This window comes from Arachis hypogaea, chromosome 20 (assembly GCF_003086295.3).
Source record: "Arachis hypogaea cultivar Tifrunner chromosome 20, arahy.Tifrunner.gnm2.J5K5, whole genome shotgun sequence".
In the NCBI taxonomy this organism is placed as follows: Eukaryota; Viridiplantae; Streptophyta; class Magnoliopsida; order Fabales; family Fabaceae; genus Arachis; species Arachis hypogaea.
This window is the reverse complement of record NC_092055.1, coordinates 38467623-38492938: the sequence shown is the minus strand read 5'-3', so window position 1 is coordinate 38492938 and position 25316 is coordinate 38467623. Positions and strand designations below refer to the sequence as shown.

The window sequence follows — 25316 nt, the reverse complement described above, 5'->3', positions numbered from 1 at the left end:
GAAGAAAAGAAAATTGAACAGAAAGCCACATGAGAGTGTGGCTGGAGGCATGTCTTAGGCACAAACATGCACACGCGACTGCGTCGCTAACGCGGCCGCGTCGTTTTGAAAAATAGCCTCCCCACCCGACCGCGTGCCCCTAAAAATTGACGTAAAAGAGGTGTATGGCAGCAAGTTATGATGGAGCTGGGCTGGAATGATGCTGGAAGCACCAGCCCTATCACGCGACCGCGTACTCCACGCGTCCGTGTCGTTTTCAAAATATGGCCATTCACGTGATTGCGTCACTCACGCGAATGCGTTACCCTAAATTTTGGCAAAATGAGTTTGAAACAGAGAGTCGCACGAACGCGAGGCTGCTCTCGCGCCACTAGCACAAATCAAGTCACGCATCCGCGTGACCCATGCGTCCGCGTCACTTGAAAAACATCGCACACCACGTGACCACGTAACCCACGCGTCCGCGTGACATGCGACGCACAGCTTATCCAAATCAGCCAAATATCTTATCTTTTCCTTCCCAAATCTAAATCTTTTCTTTTCCTTTCTTATTTCTTTCTTCTCTCTTCTTCCCTCTTTATTCTTTCTCTCTTTTTACTTTCTCATCCCTTATTTTTCACTTTCATTAACAAAGTTCTTTTCTTTCTTCTTTCCCTCTTTACTTTTTCTTTATTATTTTTATATTTTCTTTTTCTTTTTACTTTCATTATCTATATTTTCTTTTTCTTTCTTTTCTTTTTTTTATTCCTTTAATTGGTGTTAGAAATTCATTTCGGTAATTATTTTCTTTTATATTTTGCTTGTGAATTATTATAGAATTGTTTGACAATTAATATTTCTTCTTAAAGGGTTGTTTGCATGTTCAATTTAACACTTTCAATAACATCTTTATCATGCATGCTTTGTGTTTGTGAAAAAGCCCGTATGGCATTTCACATTATTTTAAATTATTCTATTACTCCAAATGCCTGTTATTTTTCACAAAATTCCTTTTATATTTTATTAATTAAATATAATTGTCAATACAAACAAGTTGTTAGTTTGAAAGGGTTGGTAATCTAACTTGGACATTTAATGCTTGATCTATGCTACTCATGCCTTTGCCGGCATACAAATAAATATCTTGCATCTAATTGCCATCACATGCACTTGTCATATTTCCATTGATGAACTTTTCACATGTAGTCATGACCATGTGTTAACGACATCCTTCTTTACCGTGCATTGATTATCACCTATACCATCCTCTTCCTTGCTCGAACCCTTAGCTTTACTTATTACATTCTCTTTTCCCTTTTCAGGATGGCCACCGAAAAGGGTAAAGAGAAAGCTACTTCCAAACAACTGGCAAGGAAAGGAACAAAAAGAGCACTAGCTGCGGAGCCACCCGTCCACTTGTACATCTCTGCATGCACCGAGGACGGTGCAATCTTTAAGTGTGGGGAGGTCGATACCGACTTCCGTGGGTTAGTTACCTTCTTCTCAACACCAATGTTTTATTTTCTTTGTTTGTTCATTGTTGCATTTGCATGTTTGATTGCATATTTGTTTAATTTTGTGCATATTTTACCACTTGGTTAAAGTAATATTTTCTTTTTCAAGAAACTTTTTATAGCATTTCACTAATTTAAATTAAAACTTTTTATTAAACTTGTTTGAAGAAATATTATACTGGAACATGGTTTAGAGCTCGAACACACAAAACCAGTGAGATTTTGAGCCTACTTGATTGGTTGCATTTTATCAACCAATATTTTATTTTCGGTGTGTGTCTTTCTTTCTAAAATTATGATCTTTGTCTTGCTTAATTCTATATTTCCATGGTTTGATGTATGCATGCACTTATATGATTGAGGCCTTTGTTTCACTGAGCTTACATACCCATATGGTCTTACCTTTTATTATCCCTTGCAAACCAATTTTGAGCCTATTATACCCCTTTCTTCTTTACTTTATCACATCATTAACTCTAAGCGAAAAATAATAATGTCCTTAATTTGAATCCTTGGTTAGCTTAGACTAGTGAGAGTGTTCATAATTTAAGTGTGGAGAAAAGTGGGTTTGGAAACATTTGGTTTAAGAATTGGGCGTTATATATCTTTATGAAAATGTGAAAGAAATGGTTAGGACATGTTCATGCATTCAATAATTTAATCATATGCATTGAGAAAAACAAAAGAAAAAAACATATATATATATATAATTAAAAAAAGAGAAAAAAAGAAAAGAAAAGAGCAAATAATAAAAAGGGGACAAAATACCCCAAAGTAAATGGTGAAAGCAATGCATATGTACTGTACTCGAAATTAGGATGCATGAATATGTGGAAAACATAGTTAATGAATAGTTAGATGTGGTATTATGATTACATAGATTGTCTAAGTTAGGTGGAAAGTTTAAGTTAATTAAGGATTCAGATTTTAGTCCACTTGGCCAAATACAATCCTACCTTGACCCTAACCCCATTAAAACCCTTAAAAGACCTCTTGATATGTGTATTTGTGCATCAAATTTTTGTTGATTGTTAGAAGAAGAGCAAGCCTTAGAAAGCAAGATTAGTAGAGAATTGAGAGATCGAACCTTAAACACCTGAGCGATTAGAGTGCATACACTTTCAATGCGGGTTCGATGCTCGATTCCTTGTTCCCGGCTTTCATGAGCTATTTTCTACTGCAAGTCCACTTGTACTTTATTTTGTGATTTGAATTAGTGAAATCCAGTTCATATTTGTTCTTAAAGGATTTGTTTACTTTTAACCAAGTAGGTAGAAATATTTTGCATGTAGTTGCATTCACATAGATAGGTTACATTTCATACATTCTACCATTCCTCTTCACTCTCTTATAGCTTCTCTTCAGCTTAGCATGAGGACATGCTAATGTTTAAGTGTGGGGAGGTTGATAAACTACTATTTCATGGTTTATCTTGTGCTAATTTGAGTGGTTTTTATCAACTCTTTACCCACTTATTCATATGATTTGCATGGTTTTACATTTTTCTTCCTAATTCTGTTCTATAATTAGAAACTTACTTCCCAAATTACCAAAAATTAATTCTCCTTTACCATTTGATGTCTTGATATGTGTGTTAAGTGTTTTCAGAGATTACAGGGCAGGAATGGCTTAGAGGATGGAAAGGAAGCATGCAAAAGTGGAAGGAATACAAGAAGTTGGAGAAATTGCTAAGCTGTCCAGCCTGACCTCTTCGCACTCAAATGGTCATAACTTGAGCTACAGAGGTCCAAATGAGGCAGTTCTAGTTGAGTTAGAAAGCTACTATTCGGGGCTTCGAAATGATATATAATTTATCATAGTTTCCATACATTTAGGTGATGCGCACGCGTGATTCACGCGGACGCGTCGCAGTGACAAAAAACCAGCATGGCAGATTTCACAACCAGTAATTTCTGGGCTGTTTCTGACCCAGTTTTTGGCCCAGAACACACAGATTAGAGGCTATAAAGTGGGGAAATCCATCCATTCACAAATACAACTTTCATATACATAATTTTAGGTTTTAGGGTGTATATCCCTTAATAAGCTAAAATCTGCCTCACCAATTTAAAAAGGGTGTCACAAAAACTTAGAATAAAAAGACTGGGAGTATGAGTCCCAGGTCGTCTCCCAACGAGTTGCAAAAAGGGGTGCTAATTTATTAATCAGAAATTTTTGAAAGAGTTTGAGTTTGAGTAGTGAGCAATAATCATAAATGAAAGCAATAAAATTAAGAATTATTATTAATATAAAAAGGCCTTGACTGGGGGAATGATTAATTAGAAGTTCTATCCTTGTTGGAATCTTCTCAAGTGTAGTGTAAAGAGGTTGGTGTTTTCACTTAGTTAACCCTTACTAAATAAACGAAAGTCAAGTGATTGATCTAACTCTTATCCGCAAACCCTAGTCCTCTCCCTTGGGAAGGTCTAGCGTTAGTAGATACAGAATTAGCCAACAACGTCTAATTTAACTAAGCACTTGAGCATTCCAACTCAAGTGTCTCCTCTTAATCAACCCCATGTCAAGTAGAAAGTCTACTCCATTGACATGGATTTAATACTCAGAAAAATATAAGAAGACATAATAAATTAATTAAAATAAAATAGAGAATTAATAATTAATTAAAAGTAAAGGTAACTCGATATATTAATAAATCCAAAATGCAACATAATTATCTGAATAGGGTCAATGATCAACTGAAAAGAGTAAAGGAATAAGGAAACAAAGTAAAGTACTGACTTCAACGGAGGTGATGAATCTTCAACATCCAAAGTCCAAAGCAAAAGCATAAACTATCAATGTAAAGCAAACCTAGATTCAGATCTAAAACTAAAAGTAATCCTAATATCAATGTATCTCAATGTGTATGGATACGTGTCAAGTCTCTGCATGTTCCCTGGCTTTATTCTATATTTCTGGGCCAAAAACTGGGTTAAAACGCGGCCCAAAATCGTCCCCAGCGTATTCTGTTATTTCTGCAGATCGCACAGGTCACGCGTACGTCGTCCACGCGTTCACGTCATTCAGCTATTTTCTTTGTCACGCGTTCACGTCATCCACGTGTTTGCGTCTTTCGTGCAGACTCCACTCCACGCGTACGCGTCAGACACGCGTTCGCGTCGCTGCGATTCCTTCATTTCGCGCGTTCGCATCAGTGTTCGCTGGTCATCTCCATAGTTTCTTGTGTTCCTTCCATTTTTGCAAGCTTCCTCTCCATTCTTTAAGGCATTCCTGCCCTATGAAGCCTGAAACACTTAACACATAGATCACGGCATCGAATGGTATAAAGGAGAATTAAAATGTACTAATTAAAGGTTTCTAGGAAGCAAGTTTTCAACCATAAACAATACTAGGAAGGAATTATAAAATCATGCAATTCATATGAATAAGTAGGTAATGGCTTGATAAAAAACACTCAATTAAACATAATATAAATCACAAAATAGTGGTTTATCAACCACCCCACACTTAAACATTAGCATGTCCGCATGCTTAGCTTAAGGAGTTAAAATAAATGAGTGGAGAAATGTAAGACTCATGAAATGCAACCTATATATATGAATACAACTATATGATTCTTGTCTACTTGGTTAAAAGTAAATAAATTCCTTCAAGACAAACATAAATCAGATTTCACTAATTCAAATTATACAATAAAAGACAAGTAAAATTGTAAGAAGACAGCTCATGAAAGCAGGGAACATAGAATTAATCATTGAACCCTCACTGATGGTGTATGTGCACTCTAGTCACTCTAGTGTATAGGGTAATCACTCTATCCTTCTCTAATCATGCTTTCTAAATCTTGTTCTTCACCTAACCAATCAACAATATTTAATGTACCAATGCAAACATCATGAGGTCTTTTTAAGGTTGTAATGGGGCTAAGGTAAGGGTAAGGGTATATATATATGGCTAAGGGAGCTATAAATTGAATCCTTGATTAACCTAAGCTCTTACCTAACATATATACTCTTATATGCTTTAAATTCATGCCTAGCTACCCATAATTCCCACTTTCACATTCCATACTCATGTATCAACTTTTTCTCTTAACTTGTATCACATATGCATTGATTGAACTTAATTTGGCATTTGGGTAATTTTGTCCCCTTATTTAATTATCTAATTACTTATTTATTTGAGATTTTTTTATTTTTATTTTTATTTTTTTTAAAGTAACATTGCCAATGCACATGGATTTATCATTTTTCTTAGTTTCACATGAGTAGGTACCCAAGTTCCCAACATTTTATCATGACACATTCCCTTATTAACCAATGTTCCCACAGTTTCCCATACTTAATTGATACACACTTTCTATCTTAAGCTAACCAAAGATTCAATTTGGGATATTACTTGTTTTTCTGCTTAAGGCTAGTAATGTGGTAAAATATAGAACAAATGGGATTTAAAAGGCTCAAAGTGGCTAACAAGGGTAAATGGAAGGGTAGGCTATTTAGGGTAAGTGAGTTAAAACAATTAATAGCCTCAATCATATGCACGCATATAACACATTAAACATTCGACATATAGGATGGAACAAAATGAAGATTACAATCATAGAGAATCAAACACACAAGAATAATATTTATGGTTAAATAATGTAACCATGCCATTAGGCTCAAGTCTCACAGTTTGTGTGTTCTTAGCTTTTTAAACTATTTTCCAATTACAACTTCTAACAAGTTTTAAGACAAAAGTTTTGATTTAAATTAGTGAAACTTTTCAAAAAATAGGGTCTTAAAAAGAAACTTATTATTTTTCCAATCAAGTAGAACATGCATGAAATTGACCTATTACTATGCAATTTATCATATCCTAAACAAAAGAAAAATTGACTAAATATCCTATTTTATTAGTGTTTTAAGGAAAAGAAATTACCTCTGGAAGTCAGGTACTGACCGACCGATTTTTTTGACGATCGGATTTTCTGCCAGGAAAGAATTTTTTAAGAATAATCACGTTGTAGGTATAGTTTCTAAACCAATAGAGAATCCTTTCGTACAAAAGTTTTGGTTGTCAAAAGTAACAAAACCCAATAAAATTTATAACTGAAGTATTTAAACCTCGGGTCGTATCTCAAGAAATTGCAGGGAAGTATGATTTATTATTGGTTATGAAAAAGGTATATTTTTTTGTTTTTGAAACAGATAACAAGTAATTTAAATGGCAAGAAAAATAAATTAATAATTATAAAGACTCTTGACAAGGTATGAGAACTGGAAATCCCATCCTAGTTATCCTTATCAGGTGTGATGAGAATTGTTGTTGCTCCCACTTAGTTAACCCTTACTAAATAAAGAAAAGTCAAGTGGACTAATCAACTTGATTCCTCAACTCCTAGTTAACTCCTATGGAAAGACTAGTTTTAGAGGGATCCAAATCAATCAGCAATTCCCAATTGTCAATCGACCGCTGAGTTTGACAACTCAAGTGTTACCAATTACTTAACAAAAGCCAAAAGGAGAAAATAAATCTAAATTAAATTGAAAGCATCATAAATAGAATAAAACAATCATAAATCTGAAATACCTCAAATTGCATTTAAACATAAATTCAAATCTATCATTGGAAGGTTCATAAGCCAATTTGGCAACATAAGTCAAATACAAGTAAAAGAATTAGAATAAATAAAAGTAGAAGAGAAACATAAATTAAAGGAATATTGAACCTGGAATGAAGAGAAGTAGCCTAATCATAATAGAAATCCTAAATCATCATCCTAATCCTAAATCCTAAGAGAGAGGAGAGAGCCTCTCTCTCTAAAATCTACATCTAAAACCTAAAATTGTGAATTATGAATGTTGTATCAACTGTTGTATCCATGAATGGATGGATTCTCCTACTTTATAGCGTCTAATATGTGTTTTCTAGGCCGAAAACTGGGTCAAAATAGCCCAGAAATCGCTGGTTGCGAAATCTGCTGCGCTGGTTTTTTGTCACTGCGATGCGTCTGCGTGAATCACGCTTGCGCGTCGCCTAGCTGTATGGCCATGGTGCACGAATTGTAAATCACACTTTTCACAACTCGTACCACTAACCAGCAAGTGCACTGGGTCGTCCAAGTAATACCTTATGTGAGTAAGGGTCGAATCCCACGGAGATTGTTGGCTTGAAGCAATCTATGGTTATCTTGTAACTCTTAGTCAGGATATCAATTATAGTTATCAGTTTGAATTGCGAAGAATACAAGGGCATGAAATAAATACTTGTTCTGCAGTAATAGAGAATATATTGGAGTTTTGGAGATACTCTGTTTTCTGAATCTCTGCTTTCTCCCTGTCTTCTTCTTCACGCATGCAAGGTTCCTCCTATGGCAAGCTGTGTGTTGGTGGATCACCGTTGTCAATGGCTACCATCCGTCCTCTCAGTGAAAAAGGTCCAGGTTCTCGATCATGTCAGAATAGGATCCATTGATCCTTTTGCGTCTGTTACTACGCCCAACACTCGCGAGTTTGAAGCTCGTCACAGTCATTCAATCCCTGAATCCTACTCGGAATACCACAGATAAGGTTTAAACTTTCCGGATTCTCAAGAATGCTGCCAATGTATTCTAGCTTATACCACGAAGATTCTGATTAAGGAATCCAAGAGATATTCATTCAATCGAAGGTAGAACGGAGGTGGTTGTCAGGCACGCGTTCATAGGTTGAGAATGGTGATGACTGTCACGGATCATCACATCCATCATATTGAAGTGCGAATGAACATCTTAGATAGAAACAAGCGTGTTTGAATAGAAAACAGAAATAGTTGCATTAATTCATCAAAACACAACAGAGCTCCTTACCCCCAACAATGGAGTTTAGAGACTCATGCCGTCAAAGAGTACAAAGTTCACATCTAAAATGTCATGAGGTACAAAATAAATCTCTAAAAGTTGTTTAAATACTAAACTAGTAACCTAGGTTTACAGGAAATGAGTAAACTATGATAGATAGTACAGAAATCTACTTCTGGGGCCCACTTGGTGTGTGTTGGGGCTGAGACTTAAGCTTCTCACGTGCCTGGGCTGTTTCTGGAGTTAAACGCCAGGTTGTAACCTGTTTCTGGCGTTCAACTCCAATTTGTAACCTGTTTCTAGCGTTTGACGCCAGACTACAACATGGAACTGGTGTTGAATGCCAGTTTACATCGTCTATCCTTGAGGAAAGTATGGACTATTATATACTGCTGAAAAGCCTTGGATGTCTACTTTCCAACGCAATTGAGAGCGCACCAATTGGATTCCTGTAGCTCTAGAAAATCCATTCCGAGTGCAAGGAGGTCAGAATCCAACAGCATCAGTAGTCCTTTTTCAGCCTGCATCAGATTTTTGCTCAGCTCCCTCAATTTCAGCCAGAAAATACCTGAAATTACAGAAAAACACGCAAACTCATAGTAAAGTCCAGAAATGTGATTTTTATTTAAAAACTAATAAAAATATAATGAAAATTAACAAAATCATACTAAAAACTATGTAAAAACAATGCCAAAAAGCGTATAAATTATCCGCTCATCAGGCCACTATGGCAAATTATATATCATTTTGAAGCCCCAGGCGTTAGCTTTCCAACTCAATTGGAACCGCCTCATTTGGACCTCTGAAGCTCAAGTTATGACCGTTTGAGTGCGAAGAGATCAGGCTGGACAGCTTAGCAATTTCTCAAATTTTTTTTGTATTCCTTCCACTTTTGTATGCTTCCTTTCCATCCTCTAAGCCATTCCTGCCCTGTAATCTCTGAAAACACTTAACACACATATCAAGGCATCGAATGGTAAAGGAAAATTAATTTTTGGTAATTTGGGAAGCAAGTTTTCAATTATAGAACAGAATTAGGAAGGAAAATATAAAACCATGCAAATCATATGAATAAGTGAGTAAAGAGTTGATAAAAACCACTCAAATTAGCACAAGATAAACCATGAAATAGTGGTTTATCAACCTCCCCACACTTAAATATTAGCATGTTCTCATGCTAAGCTCAAGAGAAGCTATAAGAGAGTGAAGAGGAATGGTAGAATGTATGAAATGCAACCTATTTATGTGAATGCAACTACATGCAAAATGTTTCTACCTACTTGGTTAAAAGTAAACAAATCCTTCAAGAACAAATATGAACTGGATTTCACTAATTAAAATCACAAAATAAAGTACAAGTGGACTTGCAGAAGAAAATAGCTCATGACTGCCGGGAACAAGGAATCGAGCATTAAACCCTCACTGGAAGTGTATGCACTCTAATCGCTCAGGTGTTTAAGGTTTGATCTCTCAATTCTCTACTAATCTTGCTTTCTAAGGCTTGCTCTTCTTCTAACAATCAACAAAAATTTGATGCACAAATACACATATCAAGAGGTCTTTTAAGGGTTGTAATGGGGTTAGGGTCAAGGTAGGATTGTATTTGGCCAAGTGGACTAAAATCTGAATCCTTAATTAACTTAAACTTTCCACCTAACTTAGATAATCCATGTAATCATAATACCACATCTAACTATTCATTAACTATGTTTTCCACATATTCATGCATCCTAATTTCGAGTACAGTACATATGCATTGCTTTCACCATTTACTTTGGGGCATTTTGTCCCCTTTTTATTATTTGCTCTTTTTCTTTTCTTTTTTTATCTCTTTTTTTAATTATATATATATTTTTTTTCTTTTGTTTTTCTCAATGCATATGATTAAATTATTGGATGCATGAACATGTCCCAAACATTTCTTTCACATTTTCATAAAGATATATAACGCCCAATTCTTAAACCAAATGTTTCCAAACCCACTTTTTCCCACACTTAAATCATGAACACTCTCACTAGTCTAAGCTAACCAAGGATTCAAATTAAGGACATTATTATTTTTCGCTTAGAGTTAATGATGTGCTAAAGTAAATAACAATGGGGTATAATAGGCTCAACATTGGTTTGCAAAGGATAATGAAAGGGTAAGGCCATATGGGTATGTAAGCTCAGTGAAACGAAGGACTCAATCATATAAGTGCATGCATACATCAAACCATAGAAATATAGAATCAAGCAAGACAAAGATCACAATTTTAGAGAGAAAAATACACACCGAAAATAAAATATTGGTTGATAAAATGCAACCAATCAAGTAGGCTCAAAATCTCACTGGTTTTGTGTGTTCAAGCTCTAAATCATGTTCCAGTATAATATTTCTTCAAACAAGTTTAATAAAATGTTTTAATTTAAATTAGTAAAATGCTATAAAAAGTTTTTTGAAAAAGAAAATATTACTTTAACCAAGTGGTAAAATATGCACAAAATTAAACAAATATGCAATCAAACATGCAAATACAACAATGAACAAACAAAGAAAATAAAACATTGGTGTTGAGAATAAGGTAACTAACCCACGGAAGTCGGTATCGACCTCCCCACACTTAAAGATTGCATCGTCCTCGGTGCATGCAGAGATGTCCAAGTGGACGGGTGGCTCCGCAGCTAATTATGTATCTACTAACACTAGACCTTCCCAAGGGAGAGGACTAGGATTTGCAGATAAGAGTTAGCTCAGTCACTTGACTTTTCTTTATTTAGTAAGGGTTAACTAAGTGAAAACAACAACCTCTTTACACAACACTTGAGAAGATTCCAACAAGGATAGAACTTCCAATTAATCATTCCCCCAGTCAAGGCCTTTTTATATTAATAATAATTCTTAGTTTTATTGCTTTCATTTATGATTATTGCTCACTACTCAAACTCAAACTCTTTCAAAAATTTCTGATTAATAAATTAGCACCCTTTTCTGCAACTTGTTGGGAGACGACCTGGGACTCATACTCCCAGTATTTTTATTTTAAATTTTTGTGACACCCTTTTTAAATTGGTGAGGCGGATTTTAGCTGGTTAAGGGCTATACTTGCAACGCTGTTCTCTTATTAAAATTCTCTTAATTGGTCTAACTTCTGCCACGCACCAGTTTTTGGCGCCGTTGCCAGGGAGTTGCAATAGTGTGCTAGATTATTAATTAGTGTACATATTTTTATTTATTTGCATATTTTATTTTTTTATTTTGTTACCATGAGCTATATGTCTTTCTCATTGAATGACACGTTCACTGCCTGATCCGAGCTTAGCCGCTTTTGATCCTGAAATTGAAAGAACTCTTTTACGTATTAGGCGAGCTCAACGTCGGTTAGCCTCTGAGGGTGGTGAAGTGATTGTTATCGATTCACCAGTCTCATCTGAGGGTGAATCTGAACCGCCATCTGAGAGCGAGACAAGCTCCTTTACTACTGATTCAGTTGATTCATGTGCAGGTAAGATGGCAGCACCTAAGAGGATTACTCTCCAGGAGGCAGGAGCCCCAGACTTCACCCTGCAACCGTATCAAGTGCGTCATCCAAATCTGACTGCAGATTTTAAACTGAAGACTGCACTAATCAACTTGATGCCCAAGTTTCATAGCTTACCTGCTCAGGAACCTATCAAGCACCTTAGGGATTTCCAGACAGCCTGTTCTACTGTTAGGCGTCATGGTGCAGATGAAACCTCAATTCTGTTAACTGTCTTCCCGTTTTCTCTTGAGGGAAAGGCGAGGGAATGGAACTACACTCAACCTGAAGCGACTGTTACTAACTAGGATACGCTTAGAAGAGAATTCTTGGAAAAATACTTTCCAGCTGAAGTTACTGATAGATTGAGGAAAGAGATTTCAATGATTATTCAAGGCGAATCCGAGACTCTCTACGAATATTGGGAGCACTTCAATAATCTCCTGGACGCATGCCCCCACCACATGATCGACAAGCTGGTGTTGATCAGCTACTTCACATAAGGCATGAAGCCTCAGGATAAACCACATTGGATGGTGCGAGTAATGGTTCCCTGAAAAGTACAAGACTACAGATGAAGCATGGTAACTGATCGCCGACCTGGCTGAGTCTGCTCGGAACCACAAGCATAGGAACAACCATCCCATGGCTGTTGCCGAAGTTTCTTCTTGCAGTGAGACTACTGCTCTTACACAGAGTATATGTGAAATGACCAACCTACTGAAACAGATGCAGTTAAATCAACAGCAAGCATATAAAGCCCAGCCTCCCCCACCATAACAAAGCCAACAGTTGGTTCCACAAAGAGTTTGTGGGATCTGTGCTGATTATAGTTATTATACTGATGAATGTCCGTAGCTCCAATAGGAAGACAACACTGTGGCAGCCACTCATAACTTCTATGACCGCCCAAATCAAGGATACAATCAACAAGGTGGCAACTACAACCAAAGTGGAAACTATAACCAAGGATGGCAAGACAACTCCAACCAAGGTTGGAGTGACAGCTATAACAGACGAGGCAGAGATAACAATGGAAACCAGAGGTGGAATAATAACAACAGACAGCAGAATTAGAACCAGCCTTACAGAGCACCTCACCTAAGACAGTCCCAAGGACCCCATCACAACCAACAATAAGTTCCCCAGATCACCTATCCTAATTCCTCATCAAATAATGAGATGCTTCGTTCTCTTGCACAAGGACAACAAGATATCCAGACACAGCTAAACTCTACTTTAAATGGTCTGAATGCCACTTTACAAGCTCTCGCCTCCAGGATAGATTCATTACCTAATCCCATTAACCAACCTTTAAGCTCCAGTGGAATTCCTTCTCAACCCTTACCTAACCCCAAGGGTGGCATCAACGCCATCACTTTGAGGTCCAGAACCACACTGCAAAAGAGGAACCATGAGGAGCCAAGCCCACCAGAACATGCCCCAATTGAGAATGTAGTGGAAGTGGAAGATGCTGAAGATGAAGAGAACATACAAGACATAGTTGAAGAAGAAGCAGTTCAACCAAGGAACGGAGAACCAAAGGAAGTTGAAGCTGTACAGGATGCCATTCCTATCCCATTTCCACACCTTGCAAAGAAATCCAGGAAGCAGATTGAACTTGATCCCAAAACGGTAGAAATATTCAAAAAGGTTGAGGTAACTGTTCCCCTTTTTGATGTCATTCAGCAGGTACCTAAATACGCAAAGTTTCTAAAAGATTTATGCATACATAAAGATAAAATTAATGAATTAGAAACTATTCCTTTAGGTAGTTCTATATCTGCTTTAATGGGAGGTATACCTGAGAAATGTAGTGATCCAGGTCCATGTATGGTTAACTGTACCATAGGAGGTGTAATATTTTTTAACTGCATGTGTGATTTAGGAGCGTGTGTTAGTATAATGCCATTATCTATATATGATACTTTGAGGCTCCCTCCCTTAAAAAGGTCGGCAGCTCATTTTGTGTTAGTAGATAAAAGCATTATTATAGTAGTTGGAATTGCTGAAGATGTAATAGTGAGCATTAAGGGGCTCACAATTCCTATTGACTTCTATATCCTAGAAATGCCCCCTAATGACTCAGGAAGACCATCATCAATCCTGCTTGGAAGACCATTCCTAAAGACTTCAAAGTTCAAGCTGGATGCATTCTCAGGAACTTACTCCTTTGAGATAGATGGAAGAATAGTGAGTTTCAGTTTAAATGAAGCTATGAAGCACCCTCTGGAAGATCATTCTATCTTCCAGTGCAACATAATTGATGAAACTGTAGCTGAAGTTCACCAAGAAAAAATAGAAGAGAAGCACATGGAGCAAGGTCCAAGTGTGGGGACACCCTCTGAACACAATGAAGACACTTTGCCATTATCACTAGTCCCGAATGATCCAGAGCCTAGCCAAGAGCCTAAATCAAAATTGAAGCCCCTTCCTCCACACCTCAAGTATCCTTACCTTGAGGATAATCAGAAATTCCCAATTATCATTGCAAGGGAACTCACCTCTCAACAAGAAGAGCAACTGCTTAATGTGCTGAGAAAACATAAGAAAGCAATTGGATGGAGCTTGGCGGATATAGTAGGCATCAGTCTCCAAGTTTGTGAGCACAGAATATTCTTAGAAGAGGGAGCAAAGTCTGTCCGTCAGCCTCAAAGAAGATTGAATCCCACCATCTTAGAAGTTGTCAAGAAAGAAGTAACCAGACTACTTGAAGCAGATATCATTTACCCCATCTCAGACAGTGAATGAGTCAGTCCAGTACAAGTGGTGCCCAAGAAGTCTGGAGTCACAACAATAAAGAATGAGCACAGAAAGCTGCTAACAACTAGAGTGCAGAATTCATGGAGAGTTTGCATTGACTATAGGCGTCTCAACCAAGCCACTCACAAGGATCATTACCCCTTGTCATTCATTGATCAAATGCTTGATCGCCTGTCAGGTAAATCCCATTACATGTCCCTTTAGAATGTATGCTTATAAAAGAATGCCTTTTGGCTTGTGTAATGCACCTGCTACTTTCCAAAGATGCATGATGAGTATCTTTTCAGATCTTATTGAAGACTGTATGGAAGTTTTTATGGATGATTTTAGCGTATATGGTGATTCATTTAGCCTTTGCTTGGACAGGTGTCTTAGTACAAACCTTGTGTTGAATTTTGAGAAATGTCACTTTATGATAAAATAAGGAATTTTACTAGGACATGTTGTGTCTAATACTGGCATTTCTGTAGATCCAGCAAAGGTAGATGTCATTTCTAGTTTACCTTACCCCTCCTCCGTGAGGAAAGTCCATTCGTTCCTTGGCCATGCAGGATTTTACAGGAGATTCATTAAGGACTTCAGTAAGGTAGCATTGCCTTTATACAGATTGCTGCAGAAAGATATATAGTTCGAGTTCAGTGAAGATTGCATGCAAGCGTTTGATAAGCTGAAGATCCCCCTGACTCAAGTTCCAATTGTAAGAGGACCAGACTGGAGCCAGCCATTTGAAATTATGTGTGATGCTTCCAACCATGTAGTGGGAGCGGCGCTGGCTCAGCGCGAAGGTAAAGATCCATTTGTAATTGCTTATGCGTCTAAGACTTTTGATGCTGCTCAATCTAATTACATTACTACTGAAAAAGAGCTTCTTGCTATTGTTTTTGCTCTGGATAAATTCTGAGCCTATTTACTTGGTACTAAGGTAGTAGTGTACTCAGACCATGCAGCTCTAAAATATTTATTAGCTAAAAAGGAGTCTAAACCAAGGCTAATATGTTAGATACTGCTGTTACAAGAATTTAATTTAGAAATTACGGATAGGAGTGGTAACAAGAATTTAGTGGCAGACCAGTTGAGTCGCCTTGAGCACATTAAGGATGACTCCACTCCTATAAATGATACTTTCCCATTCGATAGCTTACACGCAATATCTGAAGTAGTCCCTTGGTATGCACCTGTAGCTAATTTTCTAGTTAGCCACACTTTTCCTCCAAATTTCACTAAGCATCAAAGAGACAAGCTGAAAAGCGAGTCCAAATATTATATATGGGATGACCCATATTTATGGAGATGTGGTGCTAACCAGGTAATTAGACGGTGTGTGTCTAAATCAGAATTCCAGTCCATTTTAGAGGCCTGCCACTCATCTGAGAGTGGAGGACATTTTGGCCCTCAAAGAACAGCTAGAAAAATTATAGATTGTGGATTCTGGTGGCCTACTCTTTTTAAAGATGCTGCTGAATTTTGTAAATCTTGTTCCCCTTGCCAAAGGTTTGGTAATATATCTAAGAGGGATGAGATGCCTCAACAGATTATGCTTTTCTGTGAAATTTTTTATGTTTGCGGCATTGACTTCACGAGTCTATTTCCAAATTTTAATGGTTACTTTTATATACTATTAGCTGTAGATTATGTTTCTACATGGGTGGAAGCAATTCCTACCCGCACTGATGATGCTAACACTGTTGTTTCCTTTGTTAGAAACCATATTATTTGCCACTTTGGATCATTACGAGCAATTGTGAGCGATCAAGGTACTCACTTTTGTAACAGAAGACTAACAGGATTACTGAAGAAGCATGGGATAGTTCACAAAGTAGCAACAGCTTACCATTATTTGCAAGTATAGCCCTTAACCAGCTAAAATCTGCTTCACCAATTTAGAAAGGGTGTCACAAAAATTTAGAATAAAAATACTGGGAGTATGAGTCCCAGGTCGTCTCCCAACGAGTTGCAGAAAAGGGTACTAATTTATTAATCAGAAATTTTCAAAAGAGTTTGAGTTTGAGTAGTGAGCAATAATCATAAATGAAAGCAATAAAACTAAGAATTATTATTAATATAAAAAGGCCTTGACTGGGGGAATGATTAATTGGAAGTTCTATCCTTGTTGGAATCTTCTCAAGTGTAGTGTAAAGAGGTTGTTATTTTCACTTAGTTAACCCTTACTAAATAAAGGAAAGTCAAGTGATTGAGCTAACTCTTATCCGCAAATCCTAGTCCTCTCTCTTGGGAAGGTCTAGCGTTAGTAGATACAGAATTAGCCACCAACGTCTAATTTAACTAAGCACTTGAGCATTCCAACTCAAGTGTCTCCTCTTAATCAACCCCCATGTCAAGTAGAAAGTCTACTCCATTGACATTGATTTAATACTCAGAAAAATATAAGAAGACATAATAAATTAATTAAAATAAAATAGAGAATTAATAATTAATTAAAAGTAAAGGTAACTCTATATATTAATAAATCCGAAATACAACATAATTATCTGAATAGGGTCAATGATCAACTGAAAAGAGTAAAGGAATAAGGAAACAAACTAAAGTAGTGACTTCAACGGAGGTGATGACTCTTCAACATCCAAAGTCCAAAGCAAAAGCATAAACTATCAATGTAAAGCGAATCTAGATTCAGATCTAAAACTAAAAGTAATCCTAATATCAATGTATTTCAATGTGTATGGATGCGTGTCGAGTCTCTGCATGTTTCCTGGCTTTATTCTGTGTTTCTAGGCTGAAAACTGGGTTAAAACGCGGCCCGAAATCGTCCCCAGCATATTCTGTTATTTTTGAAGATCGCGCAGGTCATAAAAGTAGGGATCATAGAATTAAGCACTAAACCCTCACTGATGGTGTACGTGCACTCTAGTCACTCTAGTGTATAGGGTAATCACTCTATCCTTCTCTAATCATGCTTTCTAAACCTTGTTCTTCACCTAACCAATCAACAATATTTAATGTACCAATGCAAACATCATGAGGTCTTTTTAAGGTTGTAATGGGACTAAGGTAAGGGTGAGGGTATATATATATGGCTAAGTGAGCTATAAATTGAATCCTTGATTAACCTAAGCTCTTACCTAACATACATACTCTTCTATGCTTTAAATTCATGCCTAGCTACCCATAATTCCCACTTTCACATTCCATACTCATGTATCAACTTTTTTCTCTTAACTTGTATCACATAGTGGCTAACAAAGGTAAATGAAAGGGTAGGCTATTTGGGGTAAGTGAGTTAAAACAATTAATGGCCTCAATCATATGCATGTATATAACACATTAAACATTGGACATATAGGATGGAACAAAATAAAGATTACAATCATAGAGAAGCAAATACACAAGAATAATATTTATGGTTAAATAATGTAACCATGTCATTAGGCTCAAGTCTCACAGTTTGTGTGTTCTTAGCTTTTTAAACTATGTTCCAATTACAATTTCTAACAAGTTTTAACACAAATATTTTGATTTAAATTAGTGAAACTTTTCAAAAAATAGGGTCTTAAAAAGAAACTTATTATTTTTCAATCAAGTAGAACATGCATACAATTGACCTATTACTATGCAGTTTATCCTATCCTAAATAAAAGAAAAATTGACTAAATATCCTATTTTATTGTTGTTTTAAGGAAAAGAAATAACCTCCAGAAGTCACGTACTGACCGACCTCCCCACACTTAAAGCTTTGTACCGTCCTCGGTGCCATCTGTCAGGAACAAAGGGGGGCTGGTAGCAGCATCTCCACCATCGGGACCGTCATGGCTCCCTGATGCACGAAATTGTGATCTTTGGTAATGGCTTCTTGGCCAGATACTCTGATCTAGTTTTACAGTCTGTCACAACTTCGATACAACTAACCAGCAAGTGCATTGGGTCGTCCAAGTAATACCTTACGTGAGTAAGGGTCGAATCCCACGGAGATTGTTGGTATGAAGCAAGCTATGGTCACCTTGTAAATCTCAGTCAGGCGGATATAAAATAATCATGGAGTTTTCGAATATTAATTAATAAAATAGGGATAGAGGTACTTATGTAAATCATTGGTAGGAATTTCAGATAAGCGAGTGGAGATGCTTTTCGTTCCTCTGAACCTCTGCTTTCCTGCTATCTTCATCCAATCAGTCTTACTCCTTTCCATGGCTGGCTGTATGCAAGGGCATCACCGTTGTCAGTGGCTACATCCCCTCCTCTCAGTTAATAATATGCTCACACACCCTGTCACGGCACGGCTATTCATCTGTCGGTTCTCGATCATGCTGGAATAGGATTCACCCTCCTTTTGCGTCTGTCACTAACGCCCAACAATCGCGAGTTTGAAGCTCGTCACAGTCATTCAATCATTGAATCCTACTCAGAATACCACAGACAAGGTTTAGACCTTCCGGATTCTCTTGAATGCCGCCATCATTCTAGCTTACGCCACGAAGATTCTGGTTAGGAGATCTAAGAGATACTCATTCTAGCTTAATTCATGTAGAACAGAAGTGTTTGTCAGGCACGCGTTCATAAGGGGGAAGGATGATGAGCGTCACACATAATCATCACCTTCATCACGTTCTTGGGTGCGAATGGATATCTTAGAAGCGAAATAAGATGAATTGAATAGAAAACAGTAGTACTTTGCATTAATCTTTGAGGAACAGCAGAGCTCCACACCTTAATCTATGGAGTGTAGAAACTCTACCGTTAAAAATACATAAGTGGAGGTCCAGGCATGGCCGAGATGGCCAGCCCCCTAAACGTGATCACCGGATCAAAATACAATCCAGGATGCCTAATACAATAGTAAGAGGTCCTATTTATAATAAACTAGCTACTAGGGTTTACATGAGTAAGTATTTGATGTATAAATCCACTTCCGGGGCCCACTTGGTGTGTGTTTGGGCTGAGCTTAAGTGTTGCACGTGCAGAGGCCATTTGTGGAGTTGAACGCCAGTTTCTGTGCCAGTTTGGGCGTTCAACTCTGGTTTTGGCTCCTTTTCTGGCGCTGGGCGCCAGATTTGGGCAGAAGGCTGGCGTTGAACGCCAGTTTACGTCATCTATTCTTGGCCAAAGTATGGACTATTATATATTGCTGGAAAGCCCTGGATGTCTACTTTCCAACGAAATTGGAAGCGCGCCATTTCGAGTTCTGTAGCCCCAGAAAATCCACTTTGAGTGCAGGGAGGTCAGAATCCAACAGCATCAGCAGTCCTTCTTCAACCTCTGAATCTGATTTCTGCTCAAGTCCCTCAATTTCAGCCAGAAAATACCTGAAATCACAAAAAAACACACAAACTCATAGTAAAGTCCAAAAATGTGAATTTAACACAAAAACTAATGAAAACATCCCTAAAAGTAACTAGATCCTACTAAAAACATACTAAAAACAATGCCAAAAAGCGTACAAATTATCTGCTCATCACAACACCAAACTTAAATTGTTGCTTGTCCCCAAGCAACTGAAAATCAAATAGGATAAAAAGAAGAGAATATACTATAAATTCCAAACTATCAATGAAACAGAGCTCCAATCATATGAGCGGGACTTATAGCTTTTTGCCTCTTGAATAGTTTTGGCATCTCACTTTATCCATTGAGGTTCAGAATGATTGGCATCTATAGGAACTTCAGATTTCGAAAAGTGTTATTGACTCTCCTAGTTCAGTATGATGATTCTTGAACACAGCTTCTTTATGAGTCTTGGCCGTGGCCCTAAGCATTTTGTTTTCCAGTATTACCACCGGATACATAAATGCCACAGACACATAATTGGGTGAACCTTTTCAGATTGTGACTCAGCTTTGCTAAAGTCCCCAATTAGAGGTGTCCAGGGTTCTTAAGCACACTCTTTGTTTTTGCTTTGGACCTTGACTTTAACCGCTCAGTCTCAAGTTTTCACTTGATACCTACACGCCACAAGTACATGGTTAGGGACAGCTTGGTTTAGCCGCTTAGACCAGGATTTTATTCCTTTAGGCCCTCCTATCCACTGATGCTCAAAGCCTTGGGATCCTTTTTATTTGCCCTTGCCTTTTGGTTTTAAGGGTTATTTGCTTTTTCTGCTTACTTTTTCTTTTTCTTTCTATTTTTTTTTCGCCCCTTTTTTTTTCTTTTTTTTTTTTTTTCTGCAAGCTTTGTTCTTTGCTGCTTTTTAATGCTTCAAGAATCATTTTTATGATTTTTCAGATTATCAAATAACATGTCTCCTAGTCATCATTCTTTCAAGAGCCAACATATTTAACATTCTTAAACAACAACTTCAAAAGACATATGCACTGTTCAAGCATGCATTCAGAAAACAAGAAGCATTGTCACCACATCAATATAATTAAGCTAAGTTCAAGGATAAATTCAAAACTCATGTACTTCTTGTTCTTTTGAATTAAAACATTTTTCTTTTAAGAGAGGTGATGGATTCATAGGACATTCATAACTTTAAGACATAGTTACTACTACTAAAGATCATGTAATGAAGACATACACATAGATAAGCACATAACATAGAAAACGAAAAACAGAAGAAAGAAGAACAAGGAATGAATCCACCTTAGTGATGGTGGCGTTTCCTTCTTGAGGAACCAATGATGTCCTTGAGCTCTTCTATGTCTCTTCCTTGTCTTTGTTGCTCCTCCCTCATTGCTTTTTGATCTTCTCTTATTTCATGGAGCATGATGGAGTGCTCTTGATGTTCCACCCTTAGTTGTCCCATATTGGAACTCAATTCTCCTAGGGAGGTGTTGATTTGCTCCCAATAGTTTTGTGGAGGAAAGTGCATTTGAGGCATCTCAGGGATCTCATGGAAGTGAGCTTCTTGCGCCTCTTGAGCTCCATGACTGGGCTCTCTTGCTTGCTCCATCTTTTTCTTAGTGATGGGCTTGTCCTCTTTGATGAGGATATCTCCCTCTATGTCAATCCCAGCCGAATTGCATAGGTGGCAAATGAGGTGAGGAAAGGCTAACCTTGCCATAGTGGAGGACTTGTCAGCCACCTTGTAGAGTTCTTGAGGTATAATCTCATGAACTTCCACCTCTTCTCCAATCATGATGCTATGGATCATGATGGCCCGGTCTATAGTAACTTCAGACCGGTTGCTAGTGGGAATGATTGAGCATTGAATAAACTCCAACCATCCTCTAGCTATAGGCTTGAGGTCCAATCTTCTTAGTTGAACCGGCTTGCCTTTGGAGTCAATCTTCCATTGAGCTCCTTCTACACATATGTCCATAAGGACTTGGTCCAACCTTTGATCAAAGTTGACTCTCCTTGTGTAGGGGCGTGTGTTCTCTTCCATGTATGGCAAGTTGAATGCCAACCTCACATTTTCCGGACTAAAATCTAAGTATTTCCCCCGAACCATTGTAACATAGTTCTTTGGATCCGGGTTCTTACTTTGATCATGGTTCTTGGTGATCCATGCATTGGCATAGAACTCTTGAACCATTAGGATGCCGACTTGTTGGATGGGATTTGTTAGAACTTCCCAACCTCTTCTTTGAATTTCATGTCGGATCTCCGGATACTCATTTCTTTTGAGTTTAAAAGGGACCTCAGGGATCACCTTCTTCTTGGCCACAACATCATAGAAGTGGTCTTGATGGACTTTGGAGATGAACCTTTCCATCTCCCATGACTCGGATGTGGAAGCTTTTATCTTCCCTTTCCCTCTTCTAGAGGATTCTCCGGTCTTAGATGCCATCAATGGTAATGGAAAAACAAAAAAGCTATGCTTTTTCCACACCAAACTTAGAATATTGCTCGCCCTCGAGCAATAAACAAAAGAATAGAAGAAGAAGAAGAAGAAATATGGAGAGGGAGAGGGAGATGTGGTTTCGGCCAAGAAGGGTATAGAGGGGTTGTGTTGTGTGAATTTGGTGAAGAATGGAGGTCTTTATATAGGGAATGGAGGGGGGGTTAGGTTTCGGCCATATGGGTGAGTTTGGGTGGGGAATTGGTTTTGAATTTTGAAGGTAGGTGGAGTTTATGAGGTAGGTTTATGGGGAAGAGTGGATGGATGTGATTGGTGAAGGGTTTTTAGGGAAGAGTGTTTATGGGGTTATGTGAAAGAGAGTGGTGAGAAGAAGTGAGTGGAGGAAGGTGGGGATCCTGTGGGGTCCACAGATCCTGAGTGGATCCTGTGGGGTCCACAGATCCTGAGGTGTTCAAGGATTTACATCCCTGCACCCACTAGGCATGTAAAAATGCCTTTGTACCCAACTCTGGGCGTTCAGCGCCAGGTTGGTGGCCATTTTGGGCGTTCAATGCCCATTTGTGTGCCATTTCTGGCGTTGAACGCCAGAACCATGCCTGTTATGGCGTTCAGCACCCAGAAGCTGCCCATTTTGGGCGTTCAGCGCCAGAACCATGCTCTGTTCTGGCGCTGAACGCCAGACAGATGCTCCTCCAGGGTGTGATTTTTCTTCTGCTGTTTTTGATTCCGTTTTCAATTTTTATATTTATTTTGTGGCTCCTCATGATCATGAACCTATAAAGACACATAACTAAGAAAAATATAGTTAGATAAATAGACATTGGGTTGCCTCCTAACAAGCGCTTCTTTAATGTCAATAGCTTGACAGTGGGCTCTCATGGAGCCTCACAGATGTGCAGAGCTTTGTTGAGACTCTCCAACACCAAACTTAGAGTTTGGATATAGGAGTTCAACACCAAACTTAGAGTTTGGTTGTGGCTTCCCAACACCAAACTTAGAGTTTGACTTTTTCTGCTTCCTCTCCATGGTTGCAGAGGGAGATCCTTGAGTTTTAAACACAAGGGAGTTCTCATTCTATTGAAGGAATATTTCACCTCTGTCAACATCAATCACAGCTCTTGCTGTGGCCAAGAAAGGTCTTCCTAGGATGATTGATTCATCCTCTTCCTTTCCAGTATCCAGGACTATGAAATCAGCAGGGATGTAAAGGCCTTCAACCTTTACTAACACGTCCTCTACTTGTCCATAAGCCTGTTTTCTTGAGCTGTCTGCCATCTCCAGTGAGATTTTAGCAGCTTGCACCCCATAGATTCCCAGTTTCTCTATTACAGAGAGGGGCATGAGGTTTATCCCTGAACCAAGGTCACACAGAGCCTTGAAGATCATGGTGCCTATGGTACAGGGTATTATGAACTTTCCAGGATCCTGTCTCTTCTGAGGCAATGTCAGTTGATCCAGATCACTTAGTTCATTGATGAACAAGGGAGGTTCAACTTCCCAAGTATCAATGCCAAATAATTTGGCATTCAGCTTCATGATTGCACCAAGAAACTTGGCAGTTTGCTCTTCAGTAACATCCTCATTCTCTTCAGAAGAGGAATACTCATCAGAGCTCATGAAGGGTATAAGGAGGTTCAATGGAATCTCTATGGTCTCTAGATGAGCCTCAGAGTCCCTTGGTTCCCCAGAGGGAAGCTCCTTATTGATCACTGGACGTCCCTGGAGGTCTTCCTCCTTGGGATTCACGTCCTCTCCTCTCCTCACAGGTTCGGCCATGGCGCTTATGTCAATGGCCTTGCACTCTCCTTTTGGATTCTCTTCTGTATTGCTTGGGAGAGTACTAGGAGGGATTTTAGTGATCCTTTTACTCAGCTGGCCCACTTGTGCTTCCAGATTTCTAATGGAAGATCTTGTTTCATTCATGAAACTTACAGTGGCCTTAGATAGATCAGAGACTAGATTTGCTAAATTAGAAGCATTTTGTTCAGAGTTCTCTGTCTGTTGCTGAGTTGATGATGGAAAAGGTTTGCTATTGCTAAACCTGTTTCTTCCACCATTATTAAAGCCTTGTTGGGGCTTTTGATCCTTCCATGAGAAATTTGGATGATTTCTCCATGTTGAGTTATAGGTGTTTCCATAAGGTTCACCTAAGTAGTTCACCTCTGCTATTGCAGGGTTCTCAGGATCATAGGCTTCTTCCTCAGAAGATGCCTCTTGAGTACTGTTGGATGCAGCTTGCATTCCATGCAGACTCTGAGAAATCATATTGACTTGCTGAGTCAATATTTTGTTCTGAGCCAATATGGCATTCAGAGTATCAACCTCAAGAACTCCCTTCTTCATAGGCGTCCCATTACTCACAGGATTCCTTTCAGAAGTGTACATGAACTGGTTATTAGCAACCATGTCAATGAGTTCTTGAGCTTCTGCAGGCGTTTTCTTTAGGTGAATGGATCCACCTGCAGAAGTGTCCAGTGACATCTTTGATAGCTCAGATAAACCATCATAGAATATATCCAGGATGGTCCATTCTGAAAGCATGTCAGAAGGACACTTTTTGGTCAACTGTTTGTATCTTTCCCAAGCTTCATAGAGGGATTCACCTTCTTTCTGTCTGAAGGTTTGAACATCATCTCTAAGCTTGCTCAGCTTTTGAGGAGGAAAGTACTTGGCTAAGAAAGCCGTGACCAGCTTATCCCAAGAGTTCAGGCTATCTTTGGGTTGAGAGTCCAACCAGATTCTAGCTCTGTCTCTTACAGCAAAGGGGAAAAGCATGAGCCTGTAGACTTCAGGATCTATTCCATTAGTCTTAACAGTATCACATATCTGCAAGAATTCAGTTAAGAACTGAAAAGGATCTTCAGATGGAAGTCCATGAAACTTGCAGTTCTGCTGCATCAGAGAAACTAACTGAGGTTTCAGCTCAAAGTTGTTTGCTCCAATGGCAGGAATGGAGATGCTTCTTCCATGTAAATTGGAATTAGGTGCAGTAAAGTCACCAAGCATCTTCCTTACATTATCATTATTTTCGGCTGCCATCTCCTCTGCCTGTTCGAAAATTTCTGAAAGGTTATCTCTGG

General features: G+C 38.3%; 1 non-coding gene across 1 annotated transcript; it reads left to right on the top strand.

Annotated features, from left to right (window-relative positions):
* The first annotated feature begins 24771 nt into the window (after positions 1 to 24771).
* LOC112788609 (small nucleolar RNA R71) lies at positions 24772 to 24879 on the top strand. The gene has a single exon (XR_003195968.1). It is a non-coding gene; the product is annotated as a small nucleolar RNA R71 (small nucleolar RNA).
* Positions 24880 to 25316: the final 437 nt, after the last annotated feature.